The 21,157-nt window shown below is 36.5% G+C and overlaps 1 long non-coding RNA gene across 1 annotated transcript in view; it reads right to left on the reverse strand.

The window, feature by feature from the left end:
- The window catches only part of LOC114051531, a 49,283-nt gene extending 30,299 nt beyond the window's left edge, over positions 1 to 18,984 (reverse strand). Inside the window, exon 1 of the long non-coding RNA XR_003570171.1 lies at positions 18,833 to 18,984. This is a non-coding gene — a long non-coding RNA (uncharacterized LOC114051531). The remainder of the gene's footprint in view (positions 1 to 18,832) is intronic.
- Positions 18,985 to 21,157: the final 2,173 nt, after the last annotated feature.

Raw genomic sequence — 21,157 nt, forward strand, 5'->3', positions numbered from 1 at the left:
GATGACACTTGCAACTCTTGAGGACTGTATTGTTATTATACCATGTTAAAGGGGGTAGATATAAGTTGACTTTGATGTAGTGATAAAAAAATTAATCAAGTGGGTTAAATGGATTCAAGTAAGTGGATTAGTCTGAGCTAAGAAAATGTACTGAGAAAGGAGGAGGCAAACAAGGGTAAATTACATTACAGGAAAAGACACAAAAACCTATTAGAGCAGAGGTAAAGAAAGGAGGGGGATGAGCATTGTTTGAACCTTACTCTCATCAGATTTGGCTCAAGAAGGGAATAATATAATCAGTTAGGTATAGAAATCTAACTTGCACTATAGGTAGTAGGAGGGGAAAGGGGAAAGAAAAGGGAGGGGGGATAGAAGGGAGGGAAGAAGCAGTAAGGGTAAAGGGGAAGAAAAGGGAAAGGGATAATAGAAGGGATAATAGAAGGACCAAAGGAGGCACTGGTCAAAAGCAAAACACTGGTGGGGTGGGAAGGAGAAAGGAGAAAGAAAAGCATACACGGGGGGGGGGGGGGGGAGGATGGAGAAAAAGACACAGATAGTAATCATAACTGTAAATGTGAATGGAATGCACTCTCCCATAACACAGAAGCGTATAGCAGATTGGATTAAAAACCATAATCCTACAATATGTTGTTTACAGGAAACACATTTCAAAAAGAGTGACACATACAGGGTAAAGGTAAAAGGCTGGAGCAAAATATATTATGCTTCAACTGAAGTAAAAAAAGCAGGGGTTGCAATCCTGATCTCAGACAAAGCAAAAGCAAAAATAGATCTTATCAAAAGAGGTAAGGAAGGAAACAACATCCTGTTAAAAGGCACCATAGACAATGAAGTAATATCATTACTAAACATATATGCACCAAATGATATAGCATCCAGATTCTTAGAAGAGAAGTTCAGGGAGTTACAGGAAGAAATAGACAGCAAACCATACTAATGGGGGACCTCAACCTCCCCCTCTCTGAACTAGATAAATCTAACCACAAAATAAACAAGAAAGAAGTTAAGGAGGTGAATAGAACATTAGAAAAGTTAGGTATGATAGACCTGTGGAGAAAACTGAATGGGGATAGAAAGGAATATACTTTTTTCTCAGTGATATGTGGCACATACACAAAAATTGACCATGTACTAGGGCATAAAAACCTCACAATCCAATGCAGAAAGGCAAAAATAGTAAATGCATCATTTTCAGATCATGATGCAATAAAAGTTATATGTAATAAAGGGCCATGGAAGGATAGACTAAAAAATAATTGGAAACTAAATAATCTAATCCTAAAAAATGATTGAGTCAAACAAATCATAGAAACAGTCAACAATTTCATTCAAGAGAACGATGGTAATGAGACAACATACCAAAACTTATGGGATGCAGCAAAAGCAGTTCTTAGGGGAAGTTTCATATCTCTAAATGCTTACATAAATAAAATAGAAAAAGAGATCATTGAATTGGGCATACAACTAAAAAAAGCTAGACAAAGAACAAATTAAAAATCCTCAATTAAACACCATATTAGAAATATTGAAAACCAAAGGAAAAATTAATAAAATTAAAATTAAGAAAACTATTGAACTAATAAATAAAACTAAGAGCTGGTTTTATGAAAAAACCAATAAAATAGATAAACCTTTGGTTAATCTAATTAAATAAAAGAAAGAAGAAAACCAAATTACTAGTATCAAGAATGAAAAGGGTGAAACTACCACCAAGGAAGAGGAAATTAAAACAACAATTAGAAATTATTTTGCCCAAATATATGCCAACAAATTTGACAATCTTAGTGAAATGGATATATATTTACAAAAATATAAATTGCCCAGATTAACAGAAGAGGAAGTAAAATACTTAAATAACCCCATCTCAGAAAAAGAAATTGAATAAGTCATTGATGAACTCCCTAGGAAAAAATCTCCAGGGCCAGATGGATTTACATGTGAATTCTATCAAACATTTAAAGAAGAATTAATTCCAATATTATATAAACTATTTGGTAAAATAAGTAAAGAAGGAATCTTACCAAATTCTTTTTATGATACAAATATGGTGCTGATACCTAAACCAGAAAGAGTCAAAACAGACAAAGAAAATTATAGACCAATTTCTCTAATGAATATAGATGCAAAAATTTTAAACAAAATATTAGCAAATAGATTACAACAACTTATCACACGAATAATACACTATGACCAGGTAAGATTTATACCAGGAATGCAGGGCTGGTTCAATATAAGGAAAACTATCAGCATAATCCACCATATGAACACCAAAACTAACAGAAACCACATGCTCATCTCAATAGATGCAGAAAAAGCTTTTGACAAAATACAACACCCATTCCTATTAAAAACACTAGAGAGCATAGGTGTAAATGGAGTCTTCCTTAAAATAATAAATAGCATCTATCTAAAACCTTCTGCAAGCATAATATGTAGTGGGGACAAGCTAGAAGCATTTCCAATAAGATTGGGGGTGAAACAAGGATGTCCATTATCACCACTGTTATTCAACATAGTACTGGAAACGTTAGCTTTAGCAATAAGAGAAGAAAAAGACATTGAAGGCATTAGAATAGGCAAAGAAGAAACAAAGCAATCACTCTTTGAAGATGACATGATGTTATACTTAGAGAATCCCAGAGAATAAAGTAAAAAACTACATGAAATAATAAATAACTTTAGCAAAGTTGCAGGCTATAAAATAAACCCACATAAATCAACGGCATTTCTATATATTACCAACAAAGCCCAACAGCAAGAGATGGAAAGAGAAATTCCATTTAAATTTACTGCAGACATTATAAAATATTTAGGAGTCTACCTCCTGAAACAAACCCAGGAACTCTATGAACACAATTACAAAACACTTTTCACGCAAATAAAATCAGATCTAAATACTTGGAAAAACATCATTTGCTCATGGGTAGGCCGAGCTAATATAATAAAAATGACAATTCTCCCTAAGCTAATTTACTTATTCAGTGCCATACCAATCAAACTACCAAAAATTATTTTAAAGAGTTAGAAAAAATAATGAGAAGATTCATTTGGAAGAACAAAAGGTCCAGACTATCAAGGGAACTAATGAAAAGAAATGCAGGGGAAGGTGGCCTAGCCATTCCAGATCTTAAATTGTATTATAAAGCAGCAATCATCAAAACTGCTTGGTACTGGCTAAGAAATAGAGTGGTGGATCAGTGGAATAGGTAAAGTATGCAAGACACATTAGTCAATGACTATAGTAATCTATTATTTGATAAACCCAAAGACCCCAGCTTCTGGGATAAGAATCCACTCTTCGAAAAAAACTGCTGGGAAAACTGGAAAAGAGTATGGCAGAAACTATGCATAGACCAAAATCTCACACCATATACCAAAATAAAGTCAAAATGGGTACATGATTTAGATATAAAGGCTGATACTATAAGCAAACTGAGAGAGCAAGGAATAGTTTACTTGTTAGATCTATGGAGAACAGAAGAATTCATGACCAAACAGGAGATAGAGAACATTATGAAATGCAAAATAGATAATTTTGGTTACATTAAATTGAAAAGTTTTTGTACAAACAAAGCCAATGCAACTAAGATTAGAAGGAAAGTAGAAAATTGGGAAAGAATTTTTACAACCAGTCTCTCTGATAAGTGTCTCATTTCTAAAATATATAGAGAATTAAGTCAAATTTATAAGAAGACAAGACATTCCCCACTTGATAAGTGGTCAAAGGATATGAACAGACAGTTCTCAGATGAAGAAATTAAAGCCATCTATAGTCATGTGAAAAAATGCTCTAAATCACTATTGATTAGAGAAATGCAAATCAAAACAACTTTGAGGTACCACATCACACTCATCAGAGTGGCCAACATGACAAAACAGGAAAATGTTGGAAAAGATGTGGGAAAATTGGAACACTAATGCATTGTTGGTGGAGTTGTGAAATGATCCAACCATTTTGGAGAGCAATTTGGAACTATGCCCAAAGGGCTATCAAAATGTGCATACCCTTTGACCCAGCAATAGCACTTCTAGGGCTATATCCCAAAGAGATCACACAAATGGGAAAAGGACCTACATGTACAAAAATATTCATAGCAGCTCTTTTCATGGTGGCAAAGAATTGGAAATTGATAGGATGCCCATCAATTGGGGAATGGCTGAGCAAGTTGTGGTATATGAATGTGATGGAATACTATTGTGCTATAAGAAATGATGAACAGGCTGACTTCAGAAAAACCTGGAAAGACTTGTATGGTCTGATGCTGAGTGAAGTGAGCAGAAACAAGAGAACGTTGTACACAATAACAGCTACGTTGTGTGATGACTAATATTGATAAATTTAACCCTTCCTGGCAATACAAGGATCAGACATCTCCAGAGGCCTTGTGATGGAAAATGCTATCCACACCCAAAGAAAGAACTATGGAAGCCGAATTGTTATTTTTTTCTCTTCTGTTGAGTTTTATTTTCTCTTTCTGATGGTTCCTCCTATTGGTTTTAATTTCTACTTGTAACATCACTAATGTGAAAATATGTTTAATATGAATGTAAATGTATAGCCTATATCAGATTGCGCACCATCTTGGGGAGGGTGGTAGGGAGGAAGGGGGAGAAAAATTTTAAACTCAAAAGCATATGTAAATGATTATTGATAAATCAAAAGAAATTAATTTAAAAAAAAGAAATGAATGCATCTTGGATGAAATTTTCTCCTGTGTGGGCCCTGGTTCCCTTTCCTGGGGGCAAGTTGGATGTCATGACATCTGGTTCTAAATTTCACGAGTGAACGAAAATTGGTGATCTGAAGTGGAAGCAAGGAGATGAAAAGGCAAAGTGGTCAACTAAAGTTCTGGCTCTCTATATGATGTTTGTTATTTGGAAAAAAAAAATACTTAGATCCCAAAATAGTTTCTTTCAACCATTTCAGAAGAATAAATGTTTTCTTTTAGGTCAGGGCAGCTAAAATTTGCAAGTTGATTTCAAATTTTGGCTACTTTACATGGAAGCATTGGGAATGTATGAAATATTTACAAAAATGTGTTTACTTACCTAAGATTCTAAAACAACTTTGTGGATAATATTCATATTTGCTATATTTTATTTACTTTTCTTGCCTATTTGTACTGGGCAATTATCAGGCGCAAGTTGATTTTCTGTTCAAAGGGAAGGGATGAGTTGATCCAGGTTCTTCCATTCTCTTGTTAATTAAGTGAGTAACACCAGGAAGGTCATTTAGCCACTTTGGGCCTCAGTTTCCTCATGTGTCAAAAGAGAGGTATGGACTCCAATGTTTCTTCCAATTCTAAAATATGGTGATGCAATAATATTGTAATTTCCATATTATATTTGTCCAATATTTGGGAATCATTTGATTTGTTACGTGGATATTTAAAGACTAACATTATTAAATTAGAGAATATCTGGCAGAAAAAAACGATTGAAAATATTACTCTTAATTGGATGTTCCTTTTTGTTTTTACCATTTAAAATTGAGGTTGATATTTCCCATATTGTTTATTAAATGATGATGATTTTCAACACTTTTTTTCTTTGAAGTATCTTGAAAGGATTAACGAAAGGCACAGTGTATTCATGTTTATCCAGATGGAAGGAAAAGAAAAAGATGAGGCTAAAGAAGAAATGAAAAACAGAAAATAGGAGATACACATCCATAATACAGAACAGTATTTAACATTTTCTGTGTGATCTTTGGTAAATATTTATTGAGCACATGCCTCACGCATTAGCCCTTAGAGAAAATTATGAGGAACTCCTTGAGGAAAGGGTAGAGGTCTAGCAAGAAGGAGAATATGATCCCAAAGTACCATGCCCTGGTCAGAACACGTTAAGAGATTTGCTCAGGCCTGGGTCCCACAGTTCAGGAACAACAATGATGAGCTGGAGAGTAGTGAGAAGAAGGCAAACAGAATGGTGATGGGCTTTGAGCACATGATGTGTTTGGATTAGTTGAAGGAGCAAGGTCTATTTAGACTGGAGAAAAGAAGAAGGGGAGGAGTTATGCTAGCTGTTTTTAAGTATTTGAAAGGATGTACTCTACTAGACAGCAATTAGATGGTGCAGTGGATAGAGTATTAGGTCTGGAGTCACAAAAATTCATCTTTAGCTGTGTGACCCTGGGTAAGTCACTTAACCTTTTTGCCTCAGTTTCCTCATCTGTCAAATGATCTGGAGAAGGAAACAACAAATCCCTCCAGTATCTTTGCCAAGAAAACCCCAAATGGGGCTCACAAAGAGTTGGACTCAACTGAAAAAATGCCTGAATAGATGCAACCTCTACAAGAGGGATTAGACAAGTTTTTCTTGGCCTCAGAGAACAGAATTAGGAGAAGTAGAAAGAAAATACAAAGAGTAGGGTTAGCATTGAGTATTTAGGGTACTTGTAACCAAACAAGAAAGCCAAACTCACTACAAATATAACAATACCCTTCCTAAAAATTAGAGCTAGTTAAAGATGAAATGAGTAACCTTAGAAGAAAATGAGTTTGTCATTGGAAATATTCAAGGAAAAGCTAGGGAACCACTTGTAAGTTATACCACAGTAGGTATTCTTTAAGGTGTAGAGATTGGACTACATTGATTCCAAAGACCATTATATTTAGAATTTCTGGGATTTCTTCATCATAGGATTTAGAAGTAGAAAACAGGTTACAAATAATCTAGTTCAACTCTCTTATTTTTTTTAATAATTAATTAATTAATTTTAAGTTTTCAACATTCACTTCCATAAGATTTTGAGTTTTAAATTTTCTCTCCCTCCCTCTCCTCCTGCTCCCCAAGAAAGCATGCAAACTGATATAAGTTGTACTTACACATTCATATTAAGCATATTTTCCCATTAGTCATGATGTAAAGAGCAATTAGAACTAATGGGAGAAACATGAAAATGAAGCAATAAAAACAAAACAACAAAGGAAAAGGAGAGAAAATAGTATGCTTCCTTCTGCATTCAGATTCCATAGTTCTTTCTCTGGATGTGGATGGCATTTTCCATCATGAGGCTTTTGGAGTTGTCTTAGATTCTTGCATTGCTGCAAAGAGTCAAGTCCATCAAAGTCAGTCATCACAGTGTGGCTGTTACTGTGTACGATGTTCTCCTGGTTCTGCTCATTTCACTCAGCATCAGCTCACATAAATCTTTCCAGGTTTTTCTGAAGTCTGCCTGCTCATCATTTCTCATAGCACAATAGTATTCCATTACATTCATATACTACAACTTGTTCATCCATTCCCCAGTTGATGGGTATTCCCTCAATTTTCAATTCTTTGCCACCACAAAAAGAGCTGCTATAAATATTTTTGTACATATTGGTCCTTTTCCCTTTTTTATGGTCTCTTTGGGATATAGACCTAGAAGGGGCATTGCTGGGTCAAAGGGTATGCACAATTTTATAGACCTTGAGGCATATTTCCAAATTGTTCTCCAGAATGGTTGGATCAGTTCACAAGTCTACATGCATTAGTGTTTCAATTTTCCCTCATTTCTCCAACATTTATCATTTTCCTGTTTTGTCATGTTAGCCAATCTGATAGGTGTGATGTGGTACCTCAGAGTTGTGTTGACTTGCATTTCTCTAATCAATAGTGATTTAGAACATTTTTTCGTGTGACTATAGATAGCTGTAATTTTGTCATCTGAAAACTGCCTATTCATATCCATTGACCATTTCTCAATTGGGGAATGACTCGTATTCTTATAAATTTGACTCAGTTCTCTATATATTTTACAAATGAGGACTTTATCAGAGACACTGGTTGTAAAAATTCTTTCCCAGTTTTCTGCTTCCCTCCTAATCTTGGTTGCATTGCCTTTGTTTGCATAAAAACTTTTCAATTTAGTGTAATCAACATTATCCATTTTACATTTCATGATGTTCTCTAACTCTTGTTTGGTCATAAATTCTTCCCTTTTCCATAAATCTGATAGGTAAACTATTCCTTGCTCTCCTATTTTGCTTATAGTATCAGTCTTTATATCTAAATCCTGTACCCATTTTGATTTTATCTTGGTATAGGGTGTAAGTTGTTGTTCTATACCCTATTTTTGCCATACTATTTTCCAGTTTTCCCAGCAGTTTTTGTTAAATATGATTTCTTATCCCAGAAACTGGAGTCTTTGGATTTATCAAAGAGTAGATTAGTATAATCATTGACTGTTGTGTCTTTAACCTATTCTACTGATCTATCACTCTATTTCTTAGCCAGTACCATGCAGAAGCCTTTTCTTTTAGAAATAAGGAAATTGAGGATCAGTGAGAAAAAGTGACTTGCCCAAGATACCATAGGTATTGATATTGGCATTGGTGGAGCCAGGATTAGACTATGCCTTCTATTTTTTTGTGCCTAAAATAAGGTTAGAAGCCTTGTTGTTTTGTTTTTTGGTACAGAATTGTTCAATGATATTAAAAAAAAAGAATAGGAAGGTTAAAAATAATTTACTTTTCCTCATGGAAATGGATGTTCTTATTAAATGATTAACATTTCCCAAACCTTTAGGGGTGGTGGGTGGGGAGGATAGAGGAATAGCAGCAATACAAATGTCTGGCTGTAACAGGAGGTCTGCTAAGTCCTAAGAATGGTTCCTGGTACTTTATGAAAAATTAGAAATGCAAATTGGTCCAGTAAATGTTGCAATTAGTGAAGTCTATGTGTGTGGCCTGAAAATATGACATCATCCAATTTAGAACTTTTCTTGGAAAATACAATGAAGGAGATGCCAGCAATTATAGAAACTGTTAACTCAACAGAGACAGCCTTTACATTTAGCAAAAAGAGAGACTCAATGAGGACTATGAGTAAAGGTGATTATTCAACAAGCCTGACCAGATTTCATTTCAAAAATGCCTGGAGGGTCAGCTCCTATCTGATAAAGAAGTTTTTGGTTAGTCAAGAATGTAGTGTCAGGCACAGATGATGGGATCACAGACAGTGAAAGAAAGGAGCTGAAATGACTTCAACCCCAACTCCTGCCTTTTACAGATGAAAAAAAAATGAGTCACAGAGAACTTAAATGCCTAGCCTAGCATCATTAGCGTGTAAGTATCTGAGGTAGGAATTAAACCCAGGCCTTCCTGGTTCCAGGTCTAGGTCCCTTTTGCTTAACTCCTCACCATCTTTCAATCTCCTCCCTCCCCCCACTCACATCCAATTTATTGCCAAGGCCTGCTGACTTCACCTTTACAACATCTTTCAAATACACCCCTTCTCTCTTCTGGCATTGCCCCTTTCTGGTACAGGCCTCCATCATCTCACCTTTTTGACTATTGCAATATCCTGCTGGTGGGTCTGCTTGCTACAAATCTCTCTCCACTTCAACCCATCCTCCATTCAGTCACTAAAGTGATTTTCCTAACATGGCAGGTACAACCATATTCAGTAAATTCCAGTCCTCCCCATTCCCTCCAGGATCAAATAAAAATCCCATTTGGCATTCAAAGCTCTCACTGGTCTAGCCCTTTTCTACATTTCCAATCTTCTTACGCCTTACTCCCATCCATGTGACATGGCCTCCTGGCTATTCCACAAACAAGGCGTTCAATCTTTAGGCTCTGGGAGCTTTCTCTTGCTCTTCCTCATGCCTAGAATACTCTTCTTCCTCAATTCCACCAGTGACTTTTCTGTCTTTCTTTAAGTCTCAGCTAAAATGCCATCTTTTGCTGGAAGCAAATTAATTCGAATGTTTACCTCTTGTTAATTATTTCCTACTTATCCTGCATATTGCTTGTTTATACATTTTTGTTTGTTGTCTCTTCCATTAGATCATGAGCTCCTTGTGAGCAAGGACTGTCTTTTCGCCCTTTTTGTATCCTCAGCACTTAGAAGAGTGCCTGGCACATAGTAGGTGTTAAATAAATGTTTACTTATTGATTGAAAGAGCTCTAGAACTCTTCCAATGTTTAAATGCGACACATATTTATGGGCAAGGGCAATACAGGAGTTTCTTTTTCTTGACTGTGCTTATCCATTAAAGGGGTTTATTTCCTCCTTCAGTGTAGTTTGGGGGGATGGAAAGGAGAAAAAAATAAGTATTTGATAATTAGAAAAAAATAATAACTAATCTGGTCCAATATGGTGCTATGGAAAGGGCCAGGATTTAGAATCAAAGAGACCTAGCTTCAAACACAGGTCATGCCATAAATGTCCTGTGTGACACTGGGCAAATTGTTTAATCTCTCTGTGTTCCAATGCCCTCATTCATAAAGTGAGAGGATTGCAGTAGTTGGCCTCTGAGGTTCCTTCTACCTCAAAATTTGTGAATTCTATGAATTATTAAGACAGGCAGAGATCACGAATGTTGAACATGGCTTCACTGAATCAAAGAATCTCAGTATTTGGTAGGTCCTCGGTGAAGTTTTAATGGGCTATGACCTATACCTGAACCTCAAATCCCTCTGCTGCATATGTGACAAAGACTTAAGCAGAGTTTGGTAAAAGAGTTCCCATTAAGATGAAGCTACTGTCTCTCCAGTCAGCCCTCTCCATTTTGGTAAAGCTTTAATTTTGACAAAGTTCTTCCTTAGAGGAAGCCTAAAATTACCTCTTTGCAACTTCTGCCCTTTCTGTTCTCAATTCTACCTGCTCAGGCCAAAGAGAACAAATAGTATTCCCTCTTCCATGTTATAGCCTATAAATGAACTGAATGCACCTATCATACACCCCACTGCCACAAATTTTCTCCAGGCTAAATATCTCTAGCTTTTTCCATAAATTTTTCCAAATTTACATGTGCATGCTTTCAAGAACCAACACTATCTGAGCTGCCCTTTTCTGGATGATAGTCATCTTGTCAAGACCTCTTCTAAATGGTCGTACTTAAAACTGAATATAATACTAGTTGAGGTCTGATCAGAGATGCCCCAAACACAGTGGGACTTTCAACTATGGACCTCTTTGGTCCTAGACACTCTGCCTCTCAGTGCAGCTGCAGATTCCATGAGTGTTCTTGGTTGGCTTGTTACACTGGTGATTCATTTACAGATGAACTATTATCCCCCCGACACCTCTACATCTTGCATTTATTTACTTTTGAACCTGTATGAGACTTTATATTTATCCTTACTGCTATTAATTTTCATCTTTTGATCATGGGGCAAAACATATAACAACCTAGATACTTTCCTAGTCCTCACTAACTCAACCTTTCCTACCAAGGGATAGTATGCTAAACATAAAATAATTATAATAGAATCCACAGGATAACAAAAAATTAGTTTCAACAATGTAAAATCCTCTAACAGTGGGGTCAATCATCCCACCACATTTGTCCCTAATACAAACACATCTGGAGCAGACCACTTACCCCTGATACCTTTATCAGAACACATATCAATTGTTCTCTAGATGTGAACAAGGCCTGGACACCTTCTTATGTGCAAGTGGAAATCTGTTCAGATTGACTGAGGGATTTGTTTACAACCTCTGAGACCTGTATAAAGCTATTGGAACTGAGAGAATGCTTGGAAGCTTAGAGGACAGTCATTCTTAAGGTAGTAGCAGAGGTATGCTGGAATCTGTTCTAACTATTTACCAGAGTCACTTGCTAAATTTTCAGTGCAAACTTTTATACCTTGGAACCTAAATCAGAATTTGCTTGCTTGATTTGTTGATTGTGCAGACTTGAGAATGATGGAGAAAATGTTAATGATGCAGTTTAAACTTAAAAGAATGATGGGGGTACCCCCTCCCAAGAAAGTCAGTTGTTAAACGTTTACCAGCATACACTTGGGTAATGGTCTAGACCTTTGATTTCATTGGAGTGGACAACTCCCAGTATGGAAACTCTATACATTGAAATATATCAACAACTCTTCTGTTATTTGTAATCTTAGAGTTTTCTGGGGAACTGAAAACTTTCAAGACCTAAGTATGGTTACACTGCTAGTATATTTCAAAGGCTTAGATTGAACCCAGGTCTTCCTGACTCCAAGGTTGGCTCTCTAACCAGCACTCCACATTGTTCCTCGAATTGTATGTAGGTAGAACATCCTCCAATATGTGAATGATTCATTCCAAAAGAAAAGCTTCCCAACTTACACAGGAGTATTTTCTTTGTAAGAGCATAGAATTAGTCAAACTAATAATACATTTCAAAATAATACTAAAAATGATATAAGAGAACAAGAATGAGAATAGGGAAGAATTTGAAATAATTTTTTGCAATTAACAACTGTGCAAAATAAAATGTGTCTGACATACTATTCAGCAGGGTTGTACATAAAGACAATCCCAAACAGATAGTAACAGCAAGTTACACGTTATGATGGTGAACAGTGAAATTATTTATTTGGACTGGATCTGTTAAATGTTAATCTGTTAAATGAGTAAATATTCATACATTGTTCATGTGTAAGTGCATTTTTGTAACTACTTACAAAGACAAATTTCAAGGAGACTAAAGTCTTTTGGAGGAGATGTAGGAGAAAAACAATTTCAAATGAGTGGGAAGGAAGAATTTATTTAAGGATGAAAAATACTCTCTGAATAATTCATAGCTATCCTTACCTACTGAGGACAAAAGAAGGAGAGAATAGGCTTAAATTATAGGAGAGGGGGTTTGAGTTACATGTAAGTTAAAACTTCCTAACTCCAAGGATTCTGAAACATGGGCTGTTGTGGAATCTCCCTCCTTGGAGATCACTGAGAGCAAGACAGACTTCCAAATGTTCTTGGATCCAAGTCAAAATAACGTAAGACTGAATGTGATATTTTGTGCACATCTGACTTCATATCCTTAGTAATGGTCTACCAGTATATTAAGAGTTATTTTACAGAAGATGAGGACCAGCTGTTCTCTATATCAACTGAGAAAAAGAAAAATGGGAATGCTTTTTAATTACATCAGAAGAGTCTGGTGAGCTCTAAGACTTTCCTGCCAGTATGTATTGTTTAATGTGGGAATGAACAGGCCACTGGGGGACTGCTAGTCAATACAGAGCAGAGATTAGGGAGATGAATTGTAAGGTCCCTTCCAGCTCCAAATCTCTGAGCCTATGATCCCCACCCAGAGAGATTGATTTAGTTCCATGCTGAATTGTTGGCCTGTCTGAACAAACAAAACATCAAGGAATTAAAGACAATATCGCTGGAGTGGAGGAACAAATGGAGAATGAGATGGTGGGGTACTGGATTATATAAACTCATAGATTTGGAACAAGAAGGAACCTCTAAAAGCCATATAGCCCAACTTCCATGATTTTACAGATGAAGAAATGGAGGAAAAGAGAGGTTGACTTGTCCAAGATCGCACAAGGAATGTCAGACGTAGGATTTGAACACAGGTCTTCTGACTCCAGAACCCATGCACCGATGAAAAAATATTAGACCTGGAGTTGAGAAGTCTGGGCTTGAATCTTGGCTCTGATGTTTATAGGCAAGCTCCTTAATTTCGGTAAACTTCAGTTTCTGCATCTGTCAAATGGGGATAACATTTGTACTGTTTCGCTCTCAGGGTTGTTTGGAGCAGAGGCTTCTGTAAACCTCCAGGTAATAGAAAAATAGAAACTTTGATTATGTGGGATATAGGATGATGGAATCATAGATATAAACATGGAAGAATAGCTACAACACAAGGGAGTTTGTACTTGAAATCACTTGTAGCATCCCAAATGAGGCAAATCATTGGTGGTTTTCACAATAGCTATTTATCCAATGTCATTTTTAAAGTGAACTAGCCTCCTGGGATGGAGGAGCATTGGGTAACAATTACCCCTTGTGTACTCTATGCTATTTGAGGACACGTCTTTTTTTCTGCGGGGCTTCTAAAATCAGAGGCATTGACAACTTTATTCCTGTGGCAGGTAGGAGTCATCCTCAAAGCTGGGGAAGAAAATGAATCAGGCTTTCCCTAATCTTCACCTGCCTTCTGATTCTGTGTTGTGCAATTACATTTATACATGCAAAGGATACCATTAAGCAGTCAATGAAATTAAATACACTGACCATTAGAATGGATTAATTTCTTTCCATATTTATTTATTTTAGAAAAAAATGCAAGTTAAGAAAACAAACTGCTTCTTCCTCACATTAATAATAACTGGCATTTATAGAGCATTTACAGGTTTCCTATGCCCTTTACCTGCATTACCTCATTTCAGACTCTCAACAGTTCTGGTGAGATAGGTACTGCCATTACTATAATTATTTCTATCTCACAGGTGAGATATCTTAGGCTGAAAGAGATTAAGTGATTTGCACAAAGTCACAGAGGGAGTAAAATGGGATTTAAATTCAGATCTTCCTGACCCCAAACACATTACCTTATTTACTATTGCCTTTATCTATTACTTGGGCAGCTAGGTGGTGCAGTGGATAAAGTGCCAGGCCTGTAGTCAGGAAGACTCATCTTCTTGAGTTCAAATCTAGCCTTAGACACTTGTGAACTCGTGTGACCCTGGGCAAGTCACCTAATCCTGTTTGCCTCAGTTTTCTCATCTGTAAAATGGGTTGGAGAAGGAAATGGGCAACACTCCAGTATCTCTGCCAAGAAAACCCCAAAATAGGGTCAGAGAGTCAGAAATGACTGAAAACAACTGGACAAGAACAACGGCCTACCACTTGCCTTGCTCAAACATTCCATGACTCTGTTACTGCAGTAGATTAACGCAGGGTATTCCATCTCAAAAGATACATTCATATCAGGTCTGTGTTCATCAATCTAGTTCAAATCTATTTGATAAATTTAAGATCCTCCCTCTCCCCCACCTAACACATATTTGGAGATACACTGCTTCTTACTATTTTTGGAAGAAATGATACTTCAGAGAAAATACAAATTTTAATCATCCTAGATTTGTCTTTCAATAACATATTTATGCCCTTTATCTGGCCTCTAGAAAAATATGATGTTGTTAGATCACATTTCCTTAGATATATACAAATTAGGCACATCATACAATGAGTTAGGAATTACTTTCCTAATGTTTCACAATAGCTAGAATTAATTGAAATCCTTTAGGGTAAAAGAGGCCGGAAGTATGTGGTGTTCATGGTATAGTAGGGAATAATTAGATCTGTAGTGAGGAGATACTCCCAATTAAATCTTTATGGGAAAATGATTTTAAAATTGGCTTTGAGGAAATTGAATGGGAACAGATCATAGGCATAATGTAACACTCAGTGCATGGTATTAAGAAATATATTTTACATCTGTGACTAGAATCTGTTATCTCTCATAAAGTCAGGATGTAATTCAGGTAATAAATTAAAGATTTCAGATCCAGTACCAGGTTCAGAAGGAGGAAGCTGGACAATCTATCCTTAGCCCAGTGTATGCAGTGATTTGTAGGACATTCAGTTGGTGCTTTTCTTTTAAGTGGCAATCTTTTGCTTAAGGCTTTGTCTAGATCTGTAATTTCATCAATTTACAGTGGTCTTGATGAAGACAGTCTCAAAGATGTCGGGCCCCATTCTACTACTCACAGTATTACAGAAGTATGTAGGGTACTGAGTGGTTCAGTGACTTACCCAGAGACCCCCACAGAGGCCAGACTCAACCCCAGGCTGACCTGATTCCACATTGTCTTTCTCTCTCTTAAGACTTGGGAGATAAATAGATCATAGACTGCATTGTGATCTCCTAGATGCCACATAACACACAGGTTGACTTAATTAGACACATCCCTATTTACCAGGTTATGAAATTCATCAGTGAAGTGACCCCATTGTGTGAGAGAACAACTATTTCATTTCATGTTTTTATTTATTGGAAATGATGGCTGATACCAGGTGATATTCATCTCAGCTTCTTGCTGCTTGGTTTGTAAATTTTGTTAGCAGGAATGCTCTTGTACTTCATCTACTCTTAAGTATTGTATCTGTTTGTGCTGTAGGTGATACAGAAATCGAGTATACACCCAAATGTTTTCTAATCGGTTAATTTGTTTGGATGGTCTACAACCTTCTCTACTGCCTTACGGTGTATAACCCTTTGACTAAATGTACATAGCTACCAGTTCTTTCTGTTTTACAGAAATAAATGTCAAATTGCTTCATAAGCAGAGTCACATCTCTTCAGAGCTGGAGGAGACATTCAGGCTGATCTCATCCAAATCCTTTCTTTTAGAGATGAGAAAACTAAGATGGAGAGGTTAAGTAATTTGCTCAAGGCTACCCAAACAGTCTGAAGATTTAGAGCTGGAAGGGACCTTAGAGGTCATTAGAGGTCATCAGGGCTTCCAATTGAATGATGAAGTGAATTGCCCAAGGTCATAGAAGTATTAAGTGAAACAGCAAGGAATCAACCTTAAATGCTCTGACTTCAAGTGGAGCACTCTTTCTACAACACCACAGTGTCTACACCGGAGGAGGAACTAGTGTAGGGAGCTCAAGATTTTGTCCCAGATGCTGATGTCACAGGGAGTGGTTTCCTCCCTCCTGAGTGAGGTATACTTTCCCCCCACAGTAACCATGGTCCCCACACAAGTCCTCATGGTCTCCTTCTAGCCTTTAGCTTTGTACACTGAGATTACTCCCAGGCTGATTTTGACAGGGTTCTATTGCCTCATGGGGAATTCAAGGTCCTCCATCTCCCTTCCAGCTGAATTTTCCCTTGAATTTTCTTGGTATAAGAATTCTAACCCTGCATGGCACCATCAAGATCCAGAAACTTGGTGTCCTAACTCCCAGTTTCAAATATCTTCCATTACTCAAAATCTCCAGTTTGTAGTTTATTAATCCATAGACATGACCTCCCTTTGAATGGTAGAATATATATTAAAACACTAAAAAAAAAAAGTTTAATTCTCCGCCATTTGTACTCAATCTGAGGTGCAGCTTTAAATGTTTTTCCTGGATCCTTATTGGCATTCAATTATCTTGTGGAAGGATGATGGCCTCCAGGTTTTTTGCCATCATATTCCAATTATAATTTACATAGTGCTTCTCATGATTGGCAAGAAGGAAGCAGCGGTATTATTCACATGCAGAGAGTCAACCCCGTCATGAGTAAGCTATTATGTAGAAAAGGAAGCATTTTAAGCAAATTGATTTTCAGTGGAGAGCTTTAGCCCAAAACAACTGCTTTGTGCTGAAGCCAGGATCAATAGTTCTAAGCAAAGCCAAAATTGAATCATGTCACGGCTCCAATTTCATGATAGTTTTAATGTAAGATAAATAATAAACTTGCTTTGAAATCTTTCTTGCTGTATGCCCTCATTTCAATACGAATCAGTATGTATTTCATTACCCAGCTAGCTGTTGACATGGGAGCCAGATGCTGAATTTTCAGTGAAACAGGCATAGGGAGGGCATGTCAGATTGAGGCGGGATATGTGGCATACCTTGTCATCCCTTGAACTAAAACACTGGTAGAACTCAACTCTATTATGCTAATTTGGCCCTGGGATTGTGGATGGCATGTGGATAAGGGGAACTCAAGAAAACTTCCTGCCACTGGAGAGGAGCTAGATGTAAAGAAGTGTGCTCTGGGTAACAACACTGTGATTTTAAAGAGCAGTTCTACACACAAAATACATTGGAAAATTGGAAATATTAGTCCACTAAACCAAGCCAAAAGAGATACTTTGGGCCCAGTAATTTGGGTAAAAGCATAAGAACAGATTATATCACATAGATCAAATAATTTTCTCATTTCACTATTCCAGTCCCCAAACCATTTATCTATTATGCGCCCACTGTGTGTCACATACTATGCTATTGGCTAAAGATGCAAAAACAAAAAGAAAAACAAAACAAGTCCCTTCTCTGAAAGAGCTAACATTTACTCTCCTAGTGTTAAGCCACTTCCATGAGCATATCTAAGTAAGAAATTTGTATGTGTTATAACTTAAACATAAATGTTTCCCTACATATTTATATATGCATATATGCATGTATATACATGCAAGTATATACGTATGTGTTTATATATACACATACATACATATATATGTATTTATATCACATATTTGTTTGGATTTGAAAAAGTCTTTTTGACTAGTTTTTCTAAACATGTATTTCAATTTCTAACAGAATGAGTGAATCAAGTTCTAGACACATATTATTATGGTTAATTGTTCTCTCTCTCTCTCTTTCTCCATCTCTCTATACACATACACAGACACGCACACACCTATAATAAATATTGGTTACCAGGAACATAAATTTAATAGGAATTTGGGACTAAATAAAACTCAATGATTGTCACTCTAATGTGCAATGCTTGACAATGTTAAATTAATAATCAGCTACTTAAATCCAAGACTAAAATTACCCTATGGTTTGTTGGTCAATATATAGATAGTGCCAAGTGATGACAAGGGCTTTGATTTTTTGAAACAGTTACTATTTTGATACAAATTATAACTCACATTTTTGGGGAAATAATAATTTCCAAATTTATATAAATAGCTTTGCAAATGGGAGATAGGCTGAATGATTAAGACCTCTTTCACATAAGGTAATACATGTATATTCCCTATGTAGGAATCCAGAGACAACATCTTCCCTTTTAGGGTTGCCTTGCTTAACAAGCCTTCCCTCATGCTTACAGATCTGTAACCACCACTTGGTTACAGGATCCTAGGAATACCTGGGTTGTATGGGAGATTCAATCCCACTTCTCACTGTAGTTTCTAAGCCCCCATCTGTGTGATTCCCATTTATAAAAAATTAACTGCATTAGATCATAAACATGAAACATTTAGTAAACGCTAAGGCAAAAACAGTAGTAATTTCATATATAGAACGTAAAACTAATATAGCAATAGTATTTTCATCACAGTCTACGAATACACTTGGATCATAGTCTCCCACCAATACATGCAGTACCTATGAGGGAAAGTAGGAACATACTTACAGAAACCCAGTGGGGATACACATGAATGTGGAAAACCATGTGCTTGAGGAAACTCACAACTCTGAACTGTAGTCCTTGATGTCCTCGGTCTCCTTAGAAATAACATGCCTCAGAAAAATCTTCTCTGATGGTTGTTCCCCTTCTGACCCTTACTGCTCTCTTGCTGTGCAAAACAGTTCCTCTTCTACTCTCAAACTGATGAAACCATGGAAAGTTGTTTTTAATTTACCATCTCCCTTCAAAGTACAATGAGCTAATACACCATAGCAGTGAAAAGGTCAAACATTTGAGCCATAGAATTGCAAAGCTTCTCAAATTATCTCTCTAGTTAATACAAGCTAGCCCAGCAAACTTCATTCACTAGGATTTTTTTTTATTTTCCAATTTTTTTTCAATCCAGCTTACAGAAGAATAGAAATCCCAGCAAACCTCTTTGGAATGGTTCTCCAGGCAATGCAAACTAAGCCCACTCAACAGGATGCTGTACATTCCAACTGTTGTGCAGTCCTGTCCAACCTTTCATGAACCTCTACAGGATTTTCTTGGCAAAGATATGGGAATAGTTTACCATTTCTTACTCCAATGGATTAGGCAACCAAGGTTAAGTGATTTGCCTAGGATTAAACAGCTACTGAGTGTCTGAAGCCATATTGAACTCGGGTCTTCTCAACTCCAAGCCTGGCACTCTTTCCACTGAGCCACCTGATTGTCTCCAATTAGTTACCATATACTTAATAGCAAAGCAGCTTCTAAACCTCTCTTTTCCTTCTGCTTTTCCCTCTAAAATCAGAAGGGGTAGCAGAGAGCCAACAGGTATCTTTGAGAGATTTTTACCTATATCAAACTGTATGTGGTAGGTAGAGGGCAATAATTGAAACTGAAGGAGATCTCATCCCTCTCCCAATAAGGCAGGATACCAGCCTTTACTCCAGGCAATCGGCAAATCAATGCTGTCCTTCCAATAACCTTGCTTCATGTTCAGCAGCTGAAGTCTTACAGTCAGCTGATTGCTCCTGCTGGTCTCTTCATACTCAGCTCCTGCTGCATTCTTAACTCACCTCTTTCTGAGCTCTTCGCTAGCTCCAATAATTCAAATCAAAGCCTTCTGGTTCATTCCCTTATGAGGTAAAACTCACAAAATCTAACTTTCCTTCAGTTATGAAACCTAGTCCTTATTTAATCTTCTCAGTGTCCAGAAAATTATTTGATTGACCACTTTGTAAGTTTTGATCTCTCAAGCTCTAAAAAAACTTTGAATACAAGTACACTACAACCTCAATAATTTCTCTATGCCCAACAGGTCCTCTCAGTCCATTTATTTGAGCGGTAATTCTCTATCAACTCCCAACAATCTTTGTTCTTGCATCTTAGTGGCAATATTATTTCTTTACACATGGATTTTATCCTTTTTTAAGTGAAGTTCTTCTTTTATGAATCCCCCCACTTTACCACTCAAAATATTCTCATACAAAAGGGTGTTTACTTTATGTCCCTCATAAGCTGCTTTCCTCTTTATCCAAACATTTATTTTCTACTCCTTTCACATCTTGTATCTGAAAGAGGCAGTCCTTAACACAAGTTTTCCAAGTTTTTCTGAATTCATAATATTCCTCATTTATTATGGCATAATAGTTTTGTATTGCATTTTTATACCAAAATTTGTTTAACTGTTCTTCTGACTGATAACTTCTTTCCTTCCAGTTCTTTGCTGCTACAAGTATGTTTGGGACCTTTCTTTCTCTATTTGACTTCCTTAGAGTATATACCTACTAAAATATCACTGGATCAAAGGGAGTATAAAATTTAGTGACTTTTTAGTATAATTCCAAATTATTTTTCAGAACTATTCAACTAATTCACAAATACATTAATGATCCCAACTTCGTACAGCCCCACCAAAATTTGTCATTTTTGCGTTTTTCCATCTTTGCCAATATGAGACGTATAAGGTTAAAAACCCTAACTTGTTTTAATCTGCATTTTTTTCGTTATTATTAGTGACCTAGAAAATCCTTTCAAATAGTTGTTGGCAGCCTGAATTTCATTGATTTGTTTTAATTCTTAATTTAAACATAAAAAACAGCCACTTTTTTCATACACACAACAGAACACAATGAATCCCCTTTCAAAACAAACAAAAAAAATTCCTTAATATTAGAACCATCCAAAAGGAACTGCCTTGAGAGATTGGGAGTCTCTCTTCTTTGGAGGTTTAGTTTAAAGCAGAACTTGAATGATATTAATCAGTTCTGTTATAGCAAGGGGATTCCTCCTTTTGTATGGGCTGCACTGGTTGGCTAGTGGGGTCCCTTTCAATTCCCTTAA

Source organism: Vombatus ursinus, unplaced genomic scaffold (genome assembly GCF_900497805.2).
Source record: "Vombatus ursinus unplaced genomic scaffold, bare-nosed wombat genome assembly UNPS02014803.1, whole genome shotgun sequence".
NCBI lineage: Eukaryota > Metazoa > Chordata > Mammalia > Diprotodontia > Vombatidae > Vombatus > Vombatus ursinus.